General features: G+C 48.7%; 1 long non-coding RNA gene across 1 annotated transcript in view; it reads right to left on the bottom strand.

Annotated features, from left to right (window-relative positions):
• Positions 1-2,080: 2,080 nt before the first annotated feature.
• The window catches only part of LOC149524478 (uncharacterized), a 61,946-nt gene continuing 44,645 nt past the window's right edge, over positions 2,081-19,381 (bottom strand). Inside the window, exons 3-4 of the long non-coding RNA XR_016349335.1 lie at positions 11,759-11,803; positions 2,081-2,270 (exon numbers count right to left, since the gene is read on the bottom strand). This is a non-coding gene — a long non-coding RNA (uncharacterized LOC149524478). The remainder of the gene's footprint in view (positions 2,271-11,758; positions 11,804-19,381) is intronic.

Here is a 19,381-nt window from a genome sequence, read left to right as displayed (position 1 = left end):
GACTGAGCCAGAGGCTGCGTTCAACACTTTGAAACTTCATGTTTTCAGTGAGGTGTTTGGGCTTTTTCCTGGTGCTCAGGGTAACTGCAATAAAGAGAGGATTCCAATCTACATTACACTGCATAAACCTTTCTCTAGGCGTCGTCCAAGATTGATGGAAGCCAGCAATTCAGTGATGAAATGCAAAGTTCTTCCCTGAATCAATGACTCGTGATGCCCTATAAAACACACACTAAACTGTTATAATGGCCAATCATCATTAGCCCTTTCCTAAATCTTCTCTACTCTACGTGGGGACGGGAGATTGCCTAGTGAGGGTGAACATGCTCACTGAAGTGAGACAGCAGGCCCTGGACTCGTCCCCTGCTACCTGCGGCAGCTCCCAATGCATCTGATGAAGTGGGTTTTACCCAGGAAAGCTGATGCCTAATCAATCTGTGAGTCTCTAAGGTGCCACAGGACTCCTCGTTTTTGAAAATACAGACTAACACAGCGAGCCCTCTGAGACCATTCTCCATCATTATCAGCCCTGTCCCTGCTGCACAGGCAGGTGGGAAACATGGCAAGGAAATATTACAATAGATCTGATCCTGCAAAGGGCTGAATGTAACCAAGGGGTGAGGGGGGTACCCCTCACACCGCAGTCTTCACACATTTCTAAGGGAGTAGAAGGGTATTTTGAAATAAATGATTTCGGAATCATAACTCCCGAAATAACTATTTTGAAATGTGCATAACCCTTTGAATGATTAAAATTCATCCCATTTCTATTACGCCAATTTTCAAGGTCATCCAAATCTACTCATCTGCTATTGCAGTCCTCCTCCATATTGGAAATTCTGCCCACTCTTGTGTCACCTGCAAATTGTATTAGCTCACGCTCTCTTTTTGTGACAAGGTCATTAACAAAAATGTTAAATGAAATTGCTTCCAAGACCAGTCCATGAGAAACTCAGTCTCCCCTTTCACCAGTTTCTTACCCCCTTCCAATTCCCATATTAATCCTCATCTTCTCCAGTTTTACTAATTATTTTTCCTGGGGAACTGCATCAAATGCCTTACTGAAATCCAAAAGGAAAAACTATGTAGCACTTTAAAGATTAACAAGATGGTTTAATAGGTGATGAGCTTCCGTGGGCCAGACCCACTTCTGGCCCACGAAAGCTCATCACCTATTAAACCATCTTGTTAGTCTTTAAAGTGCTACATAGTTTTTCCTTTTGTTTTAGCAAGATCAGACTAACACGGCTACCTCTCTATTACTATTCAACGTTACTGAAATCCAGGCAGATTAGATCTACGGCATTTCCTTTGTCTAAAAAAACCCAGTTATCTTCTCAAAAGAAAGAGATCATATTGGTCTGGCATCATAAGAATGGCCACACTGGGTCAGACCAAAGGTCCATCTTGCCCAGTGCCCTGTCTGCCGACAGTGGCCAGTGCCAGGTGCCCCAGAAGAAGTGAACAGAACAGTGATCAAGGGATCCCGCTCCTGACATCCTTTTCCATCCTCTGACAACAGAGGCTAGGGACACCATGGCTATGTCTAGACTGCAGGCTTCTTTCGAAAGAGCCTCTTTCGAAAGATCGCGTCTAGACTGCAGGCGGATCTTTCGAAAGAGCAAGCCGCTTTTTCGAAAGAGAGCACCCAGCGAGTCTGGATGCTCTCTTTCGAGGAAGCCCTATTTACATTGAAGAACGCCTTCTTTCGAAAGAGGAACTTTCGAAAGAAGGCGTTCTTCCTCGTGAAACGAGGTTTACCGCCATCGAAAGAAAAGCCGCGTTCTTTCGAAATAATTTCGAAAGAACACGGCTTGAGTCTGGACGCAGGGGAAGTTTTTTCGGGAAAAGGCTACTTTTCCCGAAAAAACCCCTGAGTCTGGACACAGCCCATCTCTACCCATCCTGGCTAATAAGCAGGGCTTGACAAATCCAAGTATCTACTCGCCCGTGGTGAGTGAATTTCAGCCGGTCGCCCCGTTCACTGGCAGCGTGCGCATGCGCAGTATGGGTCTGGTGCATGCGCGGTGCGGGGCTGGCGCGTGGATTTCGCCGCGGTTTGTCGAGCCTTGCTAATAAGTATCGACGGACCTAACCTTTTATAAATCTACCTTTTGTAGAACCATGGAACATAGTGGCCAATTACTATTTTCTTCTATAGAGTCTATGTCCTCAGCTATTTTACCTTTAAAATATATTCAAAGATGTTGAATACAATTGCGGTCAAGCTAACAGGCCTGTAGTTTCCTGGATCACCTTTTCCTCTTTGTCTAAAAAAAAAAAAAAAAGGACCATATTAGTAATTCTCCAGACGCAGTGCCAGTTCCTTTCAAATTCTCAGGTGGAAATTACTCAGACCCCTCAATTTGTCCCATTTGGCTGTTTGATTCCCACCTCAGATGTGGTAATTTCTACTTCCAAATCCACATTTCCATTCGCCGCCCTGCTTCTGTGCCTAGCACCTCACTGCCCTTACTAAAAACTGAGGCTATGTAATCATTTTGGTGTGGCCCACTCCTAGATTATCTTTCACCTTCCCCCCAGCCTCTGTGTGTACCAATCCCATTTCACCTTCCCTTCGTTTCTTGTTAATTGGATAGCCCAAGAGCCTTTGGCTGTTGGTTTTTGTTTCCTGAGCAAGTCTCATTGTGGTGCGGTTTTGGGCTGTGCTCGCGTTTCCCCTGCACTTTCTGACTTGCAAAGATCACACACGTCTTCCATTCCTCGTTGGCTCTCTGTGTCCTACCGGTTCTTCGTCCAGTTCAGCCTGCAACCCTTCCCGAGGACCTTTTCCCCCTTGCTTGGGATGCAGGCTGCAGAGAGTTTCTGCAATTCAGTCATTTCAAGCCTCCTCCATGTCAGATCTTTGTTCAGTCTAGCAGGGGCACTGGAACAATTCTTAGGGTGAGGGTGCTGAGTGACACCTCTCTCAGCTGCCAACTCTCCCGGACCGGACTGGCTTAGAGGGATGGTGTCCGGTCCAGGAGACTTGGCAACCCTAGTCCCTCATCGCCCCAAGTAGAGGGCAGTTGCTGAGCCCTGGTCCAAGACGAGGAGCAGAGCCTTAGGTTGACGGCAGGACACTGGGTAGCAGTGGAAGCTCCGGGACCAGTGGTCTGAACATGAGTAGGCTGCAGAGCCCGCAGTGGCGGGGGCAGTGGGTGACAGGACCCCAAGAGCCGGCAGAAGCCATGAGGCAGCAGGACCTCAGAATATGGGTGGCAGGGACCTCCTGCCGACCAGGCCTAGACTGGTGAAGCCGGAGGACGGTTACAGTGGAGCCTAGGCGGGTGGTGAAGCACTGGGATGGGTTCCCTAGGGAGGTGCTGGACTCTCCATCCCTAGGGATATGGCTACACTGCCACCCTAGTTCGAACTAGGGAGGCTAATGTAGTCATTCGAACTTGCAAATGAAGCCCGGGATGCAATGAGGAGTAACGGTAGTTCGAATTAAGAGTGTTAATTCGAACTACCTAGTCTGTGCCGCGTGAAGCCGCGGGCAGGTAGTTCGAGCTACCGAGCATTTAAAAAATGGCGGCGCCCAGGAACATGCAAATGAAGCTCGGGATATTTAAATCCCGGGCTTCATTTGCAAGTTCAAATGACTACATTAGCCTCCCTAGTTCAAACTAGGGGGCTAGTGTAGCTATACCCTTGAGGCTTTAAAGTCCTGGCTTGACCAAGCCCTGGCTGGGATGATTGAGTTGGGCAGGGAGATTGCCTTGGGCAGGGAGCTGGACTCTTCCAACCTAGGATTCTAGGATTCTAAGCTGGGTGCGAAACCTGGGGGTGTTCCAGCACCCCTTCGCATCACTACTTCCTGCGCTTATGCAGTCCAGTCTATTGCCCTAACTCAGTGGTCTCCAACCTTTTTACACTCAAGATCACTTTTTAAGTCTCAGAACAGGCGAAGATCTACCGCCCCGCCCCTTCCTTGAAGCCCCGCCTACATTACATAAGGAAATCTAATGTAAATGTACTGTGCAGATGCGCAGTTCAGAGAGGGCTCAAGAGCTACTCTTAGAGCCCCTGAGATCTACCAGTAGATCGCGATCTACTGGTTGGTGACCACGGCCCTAACTAATCCCCTTCGCTTTTAAAGTTTGTCCTTTTGGAAACAAGGACCTGAGCTGTCGACCTCTTTTTGTTTATCCTTCCATTTAGATTAAGCTGGATTAGCGCCAGGCCACTCAAGCCAAGACTGTCCTCCATGGCCAGGTCTGCGAGGGCTTTGCTACTTATCAATACTCAGTCTCAAATGGCATCACCTCTTGTTGGTCTGGGGACTATTTGGTGACAAAATCTGTCAGCAAACACACCTAGGAATATCTGGGCCCTACTGTTATTAGTTGCACTTATCCTGCAAGCTACGACTGGGATATTAAAGTCTCCCACAATCACACAATTCCTGGTAGTATTGGCTTCATTAAAATTATGACAGGGTCCGTTTTATCCCTTCCATCACTTCTAATTTCTGTACAGTCTACCTCCTCATTAATATTCAGTGCTACTCCAACATTTTTACTGTTATTGCTCTCTTTCCTGGGCTGCCCATACTCCATTTATGAGTACAATTCCATGTTTCTGTTATTTCTATAGCACCTGATTTCACTGTCTCCACAAGTCCATCATTTCAACCACCAGAAGGACCTGCGCAGAGCCGGTGTGGCCCACGACTGCATTTCCAGCCCGACCTCCTGAATCTGCCCCAGGGTTTCCCTGGTTACTCCCTGATCCCCCCTCCCTTTTTTTTTGCTCGACAAATTTTTGTCCGGTATTGTTTTTTAAACCATGTGGCAACCGTACGGGTGAGCCGGGTGGTCGCCCGGCGCTGCCAATTGGTTAGGACCAGACCTGGACCTGCATCTCAAGATTAGGTGCTATCAATGGTCACAAGGACCATTCCCTAACTTGACTGGCCCAGTTTTACAGCTGTGTTACTCCACTGAAGTCAATTGTGAGTCAGACCAGATTCTGAAATTTACACCAGAAATAAGGACAAAGTATTTCTAAATTGTCCTGCCCTTTCCCCCGACATATACCTTTTCCTCACTTTTATTCAACCTGTTTTTGATGGGTTTTTAATGGAGGACATCGGCAAAATTAGCTGGGATTGGTGACCAACCTGCATAGAGAGACACAGTAGCATAAAAGTCACTAAAGTGAGACATAAAATGATAAAAGCGTTTTGATATGTATGAATGGCAGACACACAGGGTTTTTTCCTTGTGTCTCAATTCGACAAAAAGAAACACACATGCTTAACTTTTAAGTCTGTGAGTAGTTCCACTAGAACTGATGGCACTATTACTTATAAATCTTTGCTAGAGCAGCGCATCAACTCATAGAATTGGTAGGGAAATAACATTTTCCCTCCATTCACAAATAACATCCACAGCGTTTTAAAGACTCATTTTTGCTGAAATTTGTTTTTTATCAAAATCACTATTTAGGATTTGCTTTGTTCCATGAAAGCCTGAACATTCTGGAGAAAAATATTTTGTGTTTGTTTCCATTTGGTTAAAAAGCCTTTTTCTGGGGGAAAAGAAGGATGTGTGGATGGAATTTCTTTTTAAGCAACTCTATTCATCATAAAGTATTTTATTTCTATACAAATGTATGCAATGTGTGAAATGCTGGTATGAGTCTATGACATGAAGGGTCATGGGTTTAGTTTGGTTTTTAAAACACCAGGGTCAGATAGTCCACTGTCTTGTACCTTGTGCAATCAGAGACCCATGCAAAGAGTGTGTAAGTTACTACTTTCCTGATTTGGCAGCGCTTTGCACAGTACAAAGGGCAAGGCAGGGGAGAATCAATCCCCAGGGTTTAATTATTTTTAAAATGAATTGATAATGCTCATGAAGAAGGCTAGAATGTAGAGCCATCAATTTAAAGTCCTCTACTCACAAAGCATGGACATTTTCTTCCAAAGTGAATTGCCAACATAACTTCAGGAGAGAACATATTGCTTTCCCAATGCATTGCATTTTTTCCCTTTCTGCCGAGGCTACCAACGAATGCAAGTCCACCCATCATTGATCCGGGATGAACTTGAACTGATGACCTAAAGGGAGAAAACCCATAACCCACAATTCATTCCCCACACCTGACCGTCTCAAAGTGCTAAGAATGTATTTCAAACGGATTCTCGCTGGGCAGATCTATGTAGCTTGCTCTGCTGCCAACTCTGGTCCATGGCTTAATAGGCAGCTGGTTTAAAACAAACAAAAGGAAATATTTCTTTACACAGCGCAGCATTAACCAGTGGAACTCCTTGCCAGAAGACGTTGAAGACGAGGATTTTCACAGGGTTCAAAAAAGAACTAGATACATTCATGGAGCTTAGATCCATTAATACTTATTAGCCAGGATGGGTAGGAGTGGTGCCCTGGCCTCTGTTTGTCAGAGGTTGGGAATGGATTCCCGGTTCTGTTCACTCCCTCTGGGGTATTTGGTATTGGCCATGGTCGGCAGACAGGGCACTGGGCTGGATGGACCTTTGGTCTGACCCAAGGTGGCCGTTCTTATGGCTGTGGGAAATGAATACTGGGCACGTTAATGATTTTGGAAAGGGTTAAAGAACACGCCAGTCCTCCAGAAGGAGTTTAGCGCAGTGATTACAGGCAGGCAATTGGGAAACTGCATATTATCCCCGCTGCCAGAATGACCCCTAACGTCATGGTGACACATCCCCATTGTCCCGTCGCAAAATATTTCCTTTGGGAGTAAGATAAGTGAGAAACGAGCTCCCACATGATTACTAGTGAGGAAAAAATAAGGCAGCCTAGGCTAAGAGCAAATTACTCTGCAATTCAGAGAGCGATTTCGAGAACATGCTGCAGGGATAATGTATTCTGAGTGGCTAGAATTTCATCTAATTCCACCTCATTGTGGAGCATCTTTTCCAGCCGTTTTACGGCCAATCGCTGAGTGCCCATTTTCCTTATCCTGACGCTTGCCATTTGACAGAACACTGCGTCCGTGTTTATTTGCAGGAAGGTTCTTTATAGCAAATCTGTCCCCAGGACTCACCTCTGCCGCGATGCCTACAGAACTTGGCTGCGGCGAGGCGGCTACGGGGTTGACACCACGGCCCAGCATGCGGACCGATTGTTTCTTTATATTCCCCCTGTGTCTGTAGCCACCTGCTGTCTCCCATCTCAGGTACTTATATGCTGTAGGAGCGGGGAACATCTTTTGTTCTGTCTTTGTGCTGCATTTAGCACAATGGGGCTCTGGTCCAGGACGGGTCTTTAAGATGCTACAATAAGGCAGTGCCTACAGGACAGTATGAATATCTCACCGACGGAAATTCAGGGCTCCAGGAAGAGGAGACATACCTCCCCGGCCAGACCAACCTCCTCTTTTCCTCCCCCCCCCCCCCGCCCCTTCCCAGGACTCAACCCTGCTCTGGAGAAAATCACAGCAGCATCTCTTGATTGAAAGATGCTCTGGATATGCCCCCGGCACGCTCTGGGGCCAAGCAACCCTGCCCCAGAACCTACATAGGGCGTATCCAAAGCGCCTTTTACTCACGAGTTTTAGAGGAAACAAAATACAGGACTATGTACAGAGGACTCAAATATTGGAATAAATTGCCAAGGGAGGTGGTGGAATCTCCCTCTCTGGAGATATTTAAGAACAGGTTAGATAGACATCTGTCAGGGATGGTGTAGACGGAGCTTGGTCCTGCCTTGAGGACGGGGGGCTGGACTCGATGACCTCTCGAGGTCCCTTCCAGTCCTATGATTCTATGATTCTATGTAGCACTTTAAAGACTAACAAGATGGTTTATTAGATGATGAGCTTTCGTGGGCCAGACCCACTTCCTCAGATCAAATAGTGGAAGAAAATTGTCACAACCATATATACCAAAGGATACAGTTAAAAAAAATGATGAACACATATGACAAGAACAAATCAAATTTCAGAACAGAGGGGGGGTCGGGGGGGGAAGGTAGATGTCTGTGAGCTAATGGTATTAGAGATGATAACTGGGGAAGCTATCTTTGTAATGGGTGAGATAGCCAGAGTCTTTGTTGAGACTCAAGCGTAGAGTGTCGAATTTTAGCATGAATGACAGTTCAGAGGATTCCCTTTCAAGTGCAGATTTAAAAGGCTTCTGAAGCAGGATGCAGGTGATTAAGTCGTTGAGACAGTGTCCTTTCTGGTTGAAATGGCAAGAAACTGTTTTTTCTTTGTGATCCTGTCTAATATCTTGTGGGCATTGATCTTTTGGCAAAGTGTCTGTAACAGGAAAAACTTATCATGGTATCATGAGCTTTCCTGGGTACAACCCACTTCCTCAGAGGACTGGAGTATTAGAAGTTGGAATTCTTGGATCTGGACTTCTAATACTCTAGTTTTCTGAGGAAGTGGGCTGTGCCCACAAAAGCTCATGATCCCATCTACATGTTTTGTTAGTCTTTAAAGTGCTGCTAGACTATTAATTGTTTTTTAATCAAGAGACGCTTTTTGGCAGAGCTACTGGGGCAGCCACCAGGCCTTATAAAATTGCCTCCTTTTCCTGGCTTCTGGGTAATTGCTCCTTTTGAGCCAGCAGGTCAGCAGGCCTGTTCTTACGTACCAACTGAATGAGCAACATATTCACAACGGACCCCCCAGACTTGTCGTTGGGGTGTATTAGTGCCTGAGCCCTCAAGACCTTTGCTTCAGTTCAGCCTTGGCTGGAGAAAACACAGCTCCGTTTCAGGGAAGAGCCGGGAGGTACAGCCATGTAGGCAAGGGCTGAACAGGGTCTGGTGTCCACCAAAAGCTCTTTGGGGCTACGTCTAGACTGGCATGATTTTCTGGAAATGCTTTTCACGGAAAAGTTTTCAGTTAAAAGCATTTTCGGAACAGAGCGTCTAGATTGGCACAGACACTTTTCCGCAAAAGCACTTTTTGTGGAAAAGCATCCGTGGCCAATCTAGATGCGCTTTTGCGCAAAAAAGCCCCGATCACCATTTTCGCCATCGGGGCTTTTTTGCGGAAAACAAATCTCAGCTGTCTACACTGGCCCTTTTGCACAAAAGTTTTGCGCAAAAGGGACTTTTGCCTGAACAGGAGCAGCATAGTACTTCCGCAAAAAGCACTGATTTCTTACAGTAGGAAGTCAGTGCTTTTGCGGAAATTCAAGCGGCCAGTGTAGACAGCTGGCAAGTTTTTCCGGAAAAGTGGCTGATTTACACTGTCTACACTGGCCCTCTTGTGCAAATGATTTGCGCAAGAGGGCTTTTGCCCGAACGGGAGCAGCATAGTATTTCTGCAAGAACACTGACAATCTTACATGAGATCGTCAGTGTTCTTGTGGAAATTCAAGCGGCCAGTGTAGACAGCTGGCAAGTTTTTCTGCAAAAACATTTGCGGAAAAACTTGCCAGTCTAGACACAGCCACCGTGCGTACAGTTCCTCGCACAATAGGGCCCTGATTTCGGCTGTGTCCTCTAGGAACAAGTAAGAATGAGAGTGAGAAGTATGGGAGAAAGATGGGAAAAGAGTCCAGGTTTTGAGAGAGTCATTCACACCGCTGGCGATAAAACCATGCTGTAGGGCACGGTCCACCATCCAAAGAGGAGTCAGCATAGCATGGTGCTGTGAATGGAACAGTAACAACATCACAGTGTCACCAAGTTGCAGGCCAGTTTTCCTCTTCATTGATGAATGCTTGTCTCGCCACCTCGTCTCCCGTCCGTGGTCCCAGCCCTACAGATCTTCTGTCCCATCACAAAGAGTTACAAAGCCTTTTGGGGAGGCTGCTCAAAGAGACTTAACTGCAGGACCAATGGGGGTCCGAACTGCCAGCCGGGACTCGGCGCTCATGACGTCCTGATTCCAAAAGTCACCTCACAGACGCAGAACAGCACGGAGCTATCCCATGGTCTCCCATCACATGGGGCCTGAGACCTGAAATTTCCAGGCAAGCTCTGCGTATCCCGCATGTGATTTTTAACTGTATTTCTTTTTAAGAAAAGAAAGAATAACGTTCCCCTCCCGTGAGGATAATCATGTCTATTTACTCCACAGCTCTTAGCTGATAGTCACGGCTCTGGGGCTGGCCCTGGAGATGGATGTGAAGGAGAAGAGCTGGGGATGTGGCGGCAAGGAAGGGAAAATCTACAGGCCCCATGATTAGCAGGTGCAGACTGGCAAAGCGCTGTGGAAGCAATGGATCTCTGATGAGTTCTACCAGCTGAGGTCCCGGGGACGCGCTGATTAAACCCCGTCCTCTCTTCCCAGCCCCTGCACAGCTGTGCGCGCTTGCTGTTGCAGAAAACAGGTTGATTATCATCCTCCAGCAGCAGTGGGACGAATGAAGTGAGCGAGGATTTAGGGAGACAGGCTGGAAGAATTTCCTGAGATCGATTCGGCTAGAGAACGTTTGCCCAGCGGAGAAGCCACCTCGCTTGGAGTCGCTGAAATTTACGCCGCTCCAGGCGCTGGACTAGAGGCTGAAGGGAACCTGCCTGCTCTAGCCAGGGAGTAAGCGTGGGCTTTGGCAGAGTTGCTGCAGTTGTAAAATCACCTGCTTGTGAGCAGGCAAGCTGCCTTCCCAAGCCGGGCATCGGCGATCTGACTGATTATCCAAGCAAACACGCTCCCTCTCGAAATCTGGGACGTTTTCCAGCTTCATTAGCATTAACGTTTGTTTTCATGAAAGCCGTCTGTCCCGGGGCCACGACTTCTATGTGCTCTGAGCACCGGCGGGTCGGAAGCATTTCAGGTGGTTCATGCAGCGTTATTCCCAAAGTTGGAGGGAGCTTTAAAAGCTTTGTTCTGTCTCAGCCCTTCACATCATCCATTCTTTGAACAGCCGCCGGTCTCCTGGACACATGGTCTCGCCACAGGCTAAAGACTAAGCCTCACGTAGCATCCCTGGCTCAGCTGTGCCCATAAATTAGCCCTGGGCGTTTCTGCTGGTGTTGGTGTTGGGTAGGCGGTTACAGCTTTAGGAAGCGCTGAAAGAGGAGGGCAGCTGGCAAACGAGCTGGACCAAGAGACAGGAGTTGTTTCAGTGTGGGTATATCCTACCCCCTGCCAGTCACCACTTAGGAACGTACAGCATTCACCCTTCACTGTTCTCTGCACACCACTCCCCAGGAATGGTGGGAACCCATCACCCCCTTCCTCTTATTCCTGCTCACCCGCGTGTACCTCGGTCAGGGGCTGGACAATCCTTCTGCAGGGCAGACGTTGGAGGGAGCTGGCCAGATGTGCACAGGCAGTGGGGATGCCCCGAACGAGGGAAGGAGCTGGAAGGAAGGGACACCAACGATCCAGCCTCCTGTGCATTTGCCATACTCGGTGAGGTTCTTTGTAAATAAATCAGGCGACCGCCCCACAGGCAGCTTTCAGCTTGCACGGCCGAGGCTTATCGGATCGCCACTGGTCTCCCTGGCCTAGACAGCCTTGCAGATGTCCTGTTTGGGTCCAGGGTCCTGGTCGGCACTGGGCAGGTTACGCGCCTTGGCAGCTGTTTGTGCTACAGGCACATGAATTCCCCGGCCAAGGGAATCCAATTGAGGGCAGACTGGAGATTAAAGGCCCTTTGGAAGTTTATGGGGGGACCTGAGAAGGGATCGTGGGTTGGACAACATGCTTGGAATTATCCCGGAGTCGGAAATGACACGTGACAATACAAAAGATGAGCCACGTTCCCCCTTGACGCTAGATCAGCACTAGCCAAATCCTATTAGGCACATCAGAACCCGAAAGGTTAATCTCAGTGGGACTAAAGGAGCAAGTTGCTACTCACCAGAAACGGGCCCTTCACGGTAGCGCTGATTTATTTTTCAACTGCCTAGTTCGAAAAGAAAAAAGAATTACAAAAAAAATCACCACATTATATTAAAAGAAAACCCCACAACAGTCTCTCTCCTCCTGACACAGACCCTCGGTCCACTGTAAACATGGCTGGATTTCAATATCAAATATATTCAATGCATCAACAACAAATAATCCGTGTAATTTCATGTGACAATGCACAAAGCACAAAAATAGAAAGTCCTGCTCTGCTGAGCTGCCATCTCAGCCTGCCCTGTAATTATAATCAGCAGCTTCTTCAGGGAAAAGAAAAAGGGAATGTGGGAAACAGAGGAGAGAAAAATGGGGAAGCACTTTCCTTGCACTTAAAAGACCAGATTCTGAGCTCACTCCAGCTCCTTGCAGGTTTCCACGGAGCGACTGTGACACCTGATTTACACCAGATGTTGCAGGATCTGGCCCATGATGGTTCTTAGGGGCCCAAATCTCACCTTTTGCTCTGTTTTACAGGTGTGCAAAGTGGGTGTAATTCCCACTGCTCACTCTCAGTGCTGGCAGCTGTTTGCACCTGTGCCCAGTGAATACAAATGCGAGCAGAAAGGCCAAAGCTTTGGAGAATAAGGTCTAGAGTAGGGGTGGGGGACCTTTTTTTGGTCGGGGGCCACTGACCCACAGAAAAATCAGTTGGGGGCCACACATAAATGAGAAGCAAAAAAAAAAAAAAAAAACCCCAAACCCCACTGACTGTCACATTATTATTATTGGATTTAGGGGGAGCAGCCAGATCACTGCAGCACACATGGGGGGGGAGGTGTTCCCCCAAAGTCTGTACAAAAGGGGCCATGTGAGGTGTCCAATGAAAGCTTATGTTCTACTGATTCTATGTATGCTACTCATGTACTTGTATGTCGTCTGTATGAGGGGTTATGAATATGGACTCTGTGCTGGTATTGTGACTATTCTCTGCCCAGACTGCCTGCTGTAAGGAAGGAATGTCCAATGAATGACCATGCTAACCAGCACGGCCCCAAGGCCAATGGCTCTCCAGGTGCCCAATACACACCCGAGGAATGCGTCTGGAAATGGGCAAACCAGTCAAACCAGTATCTAATGGCTACTGGCATGGGACACAGAGGTAGGTCACTTGACCATGTGACCCGCTCCCGCTTGGAAGGTACCAGGAATGGATATAAAGTGCCATGAGGCAGAACAGAGAGCTGGGAAGAATTGTGGACCCATCCTGACATAGGATGTACATCAGAGACTTTTAAGATAGCAATTTGTAACATCTCTGTTGAGAGCCTGCATCAAGAACTGGGTGATGTATGTGATGTATTCTCCTTCACAACCTGACTCTCAACCGTTTCTTTCTTTTATGAATAAACCTTTCGATTTTAGATTCTAAAGGATTGGCCCAGCGTGCTCTTGTGGGTAGGATCTAAAGGGTAAATTGACTGGGAATTGTGGCTGGTTCTTTGGGACTGGGAGAACCCATTCGGGGTAGGTGAGATTGGGTTCTATAACCCCTCACCTGTGTGTAAGGCGTGGGGCTGATTGTGGCACAGGGAGAGCTGGAGTGCCTGAGGGGTTTTGCTCATGAGGCTTTCTGCTGGCTGGATTGGCAGCTGAAGCGCTCGGTGTGACTGGTTTGTGACTTGTTTGGGAAAGCTCTCCAGTCTAGGGCTATAAGCATCCCTGGTTTTGAGCAATTTGCCCTGAGCGGACGCCCTCAGCGGTACCCAGACCTGGCCTGGTCCGTCACACTGACCCACATTCCCCTTGCACACCAGAGGGCTCAGGCAGGAAGCCCTGAGTCTTGGGGGCCGGAGCAGACAAGCCAGTGGCCAAATCCAGGTCTGGGCCTTAGGTTCCCCACGCCTGGTTTAGAGTTTTTAATTTGCAGAGGATTTAGTTATTTGCTTCCCATTTAGTTTCATTTAGGATGCTCTGAGACAAGGAGTTCTGGACATTACAATTGAAACTCTGTTTGGACAAGACCTGAACACTAGAAGCTGAGCTCACCAGATCTCTAAGGGCACCACCTATGGCTTGGGATTCCACTCAGAGCTTAGCACGGCCCTTCCCCCAGTATAAGAACTTCTTGTCTTGATCTCCTAGAACTGAGACAGCTGCTCCCTAATTAGGGGCTTTGTGGGTTTTATTTTTTGCAAGATCCGCATAGTGTATGCAATAATAGCGACGCGTGCCCCAAGGATCATGCCTATATGCTGTAAACATGCAGGGATGAGTAATTCAAAATTGAATTGATGGAACATGCAAACATTTTGCCTTGACGTTGGGACACTGGCATATCCCATACTTGATCGGTGCAGTTTCACCAGTAAACGTGACTCTCTCACACAAAGTGCATGGTTACATGGAAAATTAAATGGTCTCTTATGCTTCCATAGGTAAGTGGTTCCGCCAGTCAGACACATACGTAGAGCCCTGCAAATCTGTGGTTATCTACTTTATAACCGCAGGTATCCATATCGGCGGATGTATATGAGTATATCCGCGGCTCATTTTTGCGGATGCAGATCCAAAGTTTGTATCTCGAACCCTGCACATCTGCAGATATCCACTTTATATCTATGGGTATCTGCATGTGCAGATGTAGATGCAGATATCCGCAGCTCATTTTTACAGATACCGATACAAATTTTGTATCCACACAGGGCTCTACACATACATACTGCAACGTCCTTCATAAAAGCTACTGCATTGTCTTGGATCTTTATTTTTTAAATTCGGACTAGAAATATACATTTGCTTCCCATCATATATATAGTAGCCCAATGTCTGTGAGTTTGTAACGCTGTAACGCCTCTGGGGGGCGCTCTTGCCTCCTGCCGTGGCACTTGGCTGAGTGCTGCGCTGCTCAGCTGGTCCGCGGCAGGGGAGCAAGCGGCGGCAAGTGGCCGTTTGGGGTCAGTGCCGCATGGGGAGCATGGACCCCAAACGTCTGCTTGCCGCCGCTTGCTCCCCTGCCGTGGCCTGGCTGAACATGCAGCCCTCAGCTGAGCACCACGGCGGGAAGGGAAGGGGAAGGGCGGTGACCTACATGGCCAGGGGGTGGGGCCTGGCCAAATGAGAGGCAGGAGGGGGAGGAGAAGAGAAAGAGAGAGTGAGAGGCAGGAGGGGGAGGAGAAGAGAAAGGGAGAGTGAGAGGCAGGAGGGGGAGGAGAAGAGAAAGGGAGAGTGAGAGGCAGGAGGGGGAGGAGAAGAGAAAGGGAGAGTGAGAGGCAGGAGGGGGAGGAGAAGAGAAAGGGAGAGTGAGAGGCAGGAGGGGGAGGAGAGGAGAAAGAGAGAGTGAGAGGCAGGAGGGGGAGGAGAAGAGAAAGGGAGAGTGAGAGGCAGGAGGGGGAGGAGAAGAGAAAGGGAGAGTGAGAGGCAGGAGGGGGAGGAGAAGAGAAAGAGAGAGTGAGAGGCAGGAGGGGGAGGAGAAGAGAAAGGGAGAGTGAGAGGCAGGAGGGGGAGGAGAAGAGAAAGGGAGAGTGAGAGGCAGGAGGGGGAGGAGAAGAGAAAGGGAGAGTGAGAGGCAGGAGGGGGAGGAGAGCTGAGAGAGAGAAGGGGGAGGCAGGAGGAGAGAGAGAGAGAGAGAGAGACAGACAGACAGACATGGAGGAGAGTCCTGAAAAATCCCCTTGTATGAACGGGTTATTGGCTAGTTTAAAATAAGTGGCTCTGATAGTAAACACCTTCCCGTATAAAACTAGTATAAAATTAGTTCCTGATGTGCAGGGGGTTTCTTATAGTGTAGGACGAGCCCCTTTGAATAACACTGGGTCAGAGTAAACAAGACACTCACTTCCATGTAAGACTGGAGAAGTGGTAAAAAGGCCAGCACCAACTACTAAAAGATCCCATCTCTCCCCAAGACATAAGTAAATAAGCCCTATCAACGTCATGACAGAAGATGTACTACAGAAGTCTCAGAAGGGCAGCCGTGTTAGTTTGTAACTTTAAAAACAAGAAGTCCTGGGGCACCTTAGAGAGTATCAAAAATGCATAAAGTATCGTGAGCTTTTGTGGGCAAATCCCACTTCCTCAGATGAGCAATTTTGCCCACAAAAGCTCATGATACTATTTATATATTTTTGTTAGTCTCTAAGGTGCTTCAGGACTACTTGTTTTTGCAGAAAAGTCTGTCTCTCCTTAGGCCAGTAGCAATGAGAACCAGATTTCCGACTTTCACTGCGAGCCTATTTCTTTATTGCAGCCATAGATCTCAATGTGCTTCACGAAGAAGTTCAGTTATAGATGGAGAAACTGACGCACAGAGCAGGGAAAGTGACTTGCTCAAAGTCAGTAGCCCAATGCCAGGGCCAGGAATGGACTTCAGGTCATGTGGGTCTCTGTCCATTGCTCCAGGCTTAGAACCCGAGCTGCAGAAAATATTTGAAATGTGGTTTGTCAACATTTTTCATTGGAAATTTTCCCCTTCCCTACCCAATGAAAAATGTCATCTTTTTTTTTTTTTGGCCTATTCTTTGACCAGCTCGAATTGGCTGTCACATTTCAATAGCATCGACATTTTGAAAAAAACAGCAAAGTATTTTTTTTAAAAGCATCACGACGTTTTCAAACTGGTTTTCCAATTGTCTCTCCTCGGAACTTGCCGGTGCGACCCAATCCCTGGGCCTCCCCGCATGAGTGAAGCTCATTCACGTGAGAATGAGTGACAACGCCAGTCCCCAGGACCCCAACCCATTTGGAAGGTGTTTACTGGTCCCTCCTGTAGCAACAGAAGTCGGCCTTCGTTATTGTTACACTTTTCATCGTTGATTTATGGAAATGAATGTCAGAAATACCAGCACTCCACTCAGAAGGAAAGATGCGGCTTTTACAGGCTCAATATTTCACACAGATTATTCATTCTTCCTCACGAGACACTACATTTTCCTCCCATTATATTTTTACTGGTAGCATTAAATGCTCGATGGAGACAAATATCTTTGATATATGGATAAGCGACAGCCCATGCACACACACAGAGAATCCTGACAGGATTCGGTCGGCTCCCAGCACGGAAACGAGGGGCAATAAGAAAAGGGGGGTTGGTGACAGATTGTGGGGGCTGTAGCATGTTTGGTGTATGACCCACCCCTCTGAGGAGCAGGCTGTCTTTGCCTTCGTATTCTCTTGGACTTCACTGTGCTGTTAGTTGTACTGATGGATCTCCTTTGTAAAGGGCTTGGAGAATGACTGGTGAAACGCGCCGTGTGTGAATTGGGTGTGGTTCTCCAAGGGCCCATAGCATGGTACACTCCCATGCAAAGGGGGCATGGGAAATTTAGCTCAGCCCACCCTTCATACGCAGCCAGGCAGCTAGTGGGCCGCTCAGGCCTATAATCATAGAATCATAGAATACTAGGACTGGAAAGGACCTCGAGAGGTCATCGAGTCCAGTCCCCTGCCCTCATGGCAGGACCAAATACTGTCTAGACCATCCCTGATAGACATTTATCTAACCTACTCTTCAATATCTCCAGAGATGGGGATTCCACAACCTCCCTAGGCAATTTATTCCAGCGTTTGACCACCCTGACAGTTAGGAACTTTTTCCTAATGTCCAACCTAAACCTCCCTTGCTGCAGTTTAAGCCCATTGCTTCTTGTTCTATCCTCAGAGGTCAAGATGAACAAGTTTTCTCCCTCCTCTTTACGACACCCTTTTAGATACCTGAAAATGGCTATCATGTCCCCCCTCAATCTTCTCTTTTCCAAACTAAACAAACCCAATTCTTTCAGCTTTCCCTCATAGGTCATGTTCTCTAGACCGTTCATCGTTCTTGTTGCTCTTCTCTGGACCCTCTCCGATTTCTCCACATCTTTCTTGAAATGTGGTGCCCAGAACTGAACACAATACTCCAACTGAGGCCTAACCAGCACAGAGTAGAGCGGAAGAATGACTCCTCGTGTCTTGCTCACAACACTCCTGTTAATACATCCCAGAATCATGTTTGCTTTTTTTGCAACAGCATCACACTGCTGACTCATATTCAACTTGTGGTCCACTCTGACCCCTAGATCCCTTTCTGCCGTACTCCTTCGTAGACAGTCGCTTCCCATTCTGTATGTGTGAAACTGATTGTTCCTTCCTAATAATGCAGGTTGGACCTCCCTGCCCCAGCCTCCTTGGGATCTGAGTAGTCTCGAACCAGGAATTTTGCCGGACCAGGAGAAAATGAAAGCTCCCCTGCCGTCTGTCAGCTCCATAACAGGCTCCACCCAAGTCCAGCAGAGCTCACGGCCTTTGGCCTCCGACTGGAGTTGCACCTTCCCACCCAGCCAGGGATTCTGGCTATGGCTTCCCAGCTCAGATGGGGGCTTTCCTGGCTACTGCCAGCCCCTCTGCAGCCAGTCCAGCCCAGGCTTCCTGGCCCCTCCACAGCCAGGTCAGCCTGGGGCTTCCCAGCTGGTCTGACCTGCGGTTTCCTGGCCATTGCCACTCCCTCTGCTAGTTCAGCCCAAGGGCTCCCCAGCCACTGCTGGCCCCTCTGTGGCCAGTCTGGCCTGGGGTTTCCCAGCTGCCACCAGTCTCTATACAGTGGGCCTTCCTGGCAGCCGACCCACCAGCCTCCTGCCATTGGAAGCCCATTGCCAGTCTTCATCTAGCTCCTGCCCCAGGGGCAAACTGCCGTCTGAAATGGCCGCTCCTCATGGGCAAGGGGTTGTGGACCTGCTGCTGTTGCCTATCCTGGCTGCCCCCCCTCCCCCCATCCCTAGTACCCTGAGGCCTTGCTTCAGGCCCTGCAGCCTGGGAGTTTGCCTGGCCGGACTTTCCCCAGCCCAGCTCTACATCAGGAAGCCCCCAGCTTCCCTAGCAGCCAGGTCCCTCCTGCTCCCCACTCACAGCCAGAGTGAGTCTCTCCCTTCCTCCCGCCTGGAGCCCTTATTTATACAGCCCACAGCTGGGCCCTAATTGGAGGCTACCTGCTGCAGCTGCTTGCTCCATGGCTCCAGCCCTCACCCAGGGCTGGGTTAAACCAGTGTGGGGCAGACGCCCTTCTGGACTCCTGCCAGGAGGGATCCCTATGGCGAGGATTCGGAGCCAGCCCTGGAGTCTGGAGGGGCTGAGTGTTGAGAGATTATGTCAGCCTCCTCTCTAAGGCCCAAAGTAGCGAAGCACGTGCTTGAGCAGCCCTGACAGGGGAAGGATTGACGCACGTGCGTTGCTGAATCAGGGCCTATTCCGAGAGGGCTCGATCCTGCAAAGTGCGGAGCGGAGTCAGGTCTAGAGTTAACTGCCCAGCGCGCTTCCCATCCAATTCCACCTCTGCTGTGAAGCCTTTCCGCATTCAGCTGCCAGAACGAGGTTCCACCCCCCAAAACAGCCTCCTGGGCTTGGGAATTCCTCATGAGCCAGACACCGGGGCTAAAATCTGCTCCCGTTTACACTGGTGTCAATCTGGAGTGACATCTCGTCATCGGCACTCGGGAGATCCACCTGTGCAAGTGAGAGCAGAACTTGTGCTGATGGCCAGGAAGTACAGAGGCTCCCTCAGAGCAGAACTTGTCGTTAAGGGCTTAGTCCAAACCCCTTTGCAGTCAGGGGAAGGACTGCCGTCAATTTCAACCCATGGAAGTTGATGGAGTTGGGGTTGGTCCTG

This window comes from Pelodiscus sinensis, chromosome 4 (genome assembly GCF_052426305.1).
Source record: "Pelodiscus sinensis isolate ZL-2025 chromosome 4, ASM5242630v1, whole genome shotgun sequence".
NCBI classification, from domain to species: domain Eukaryota; kingdom Metazoa; phylum Chordata; order Testudines; family Trionychidae; genus Pelodiscus; species Pelodiscus sinensis.
The sequence above is the reverse complement of the archived record's forward strand: the minus strand, read 5'-3'. Positions and strand labels throughout refer to the sequence as shown.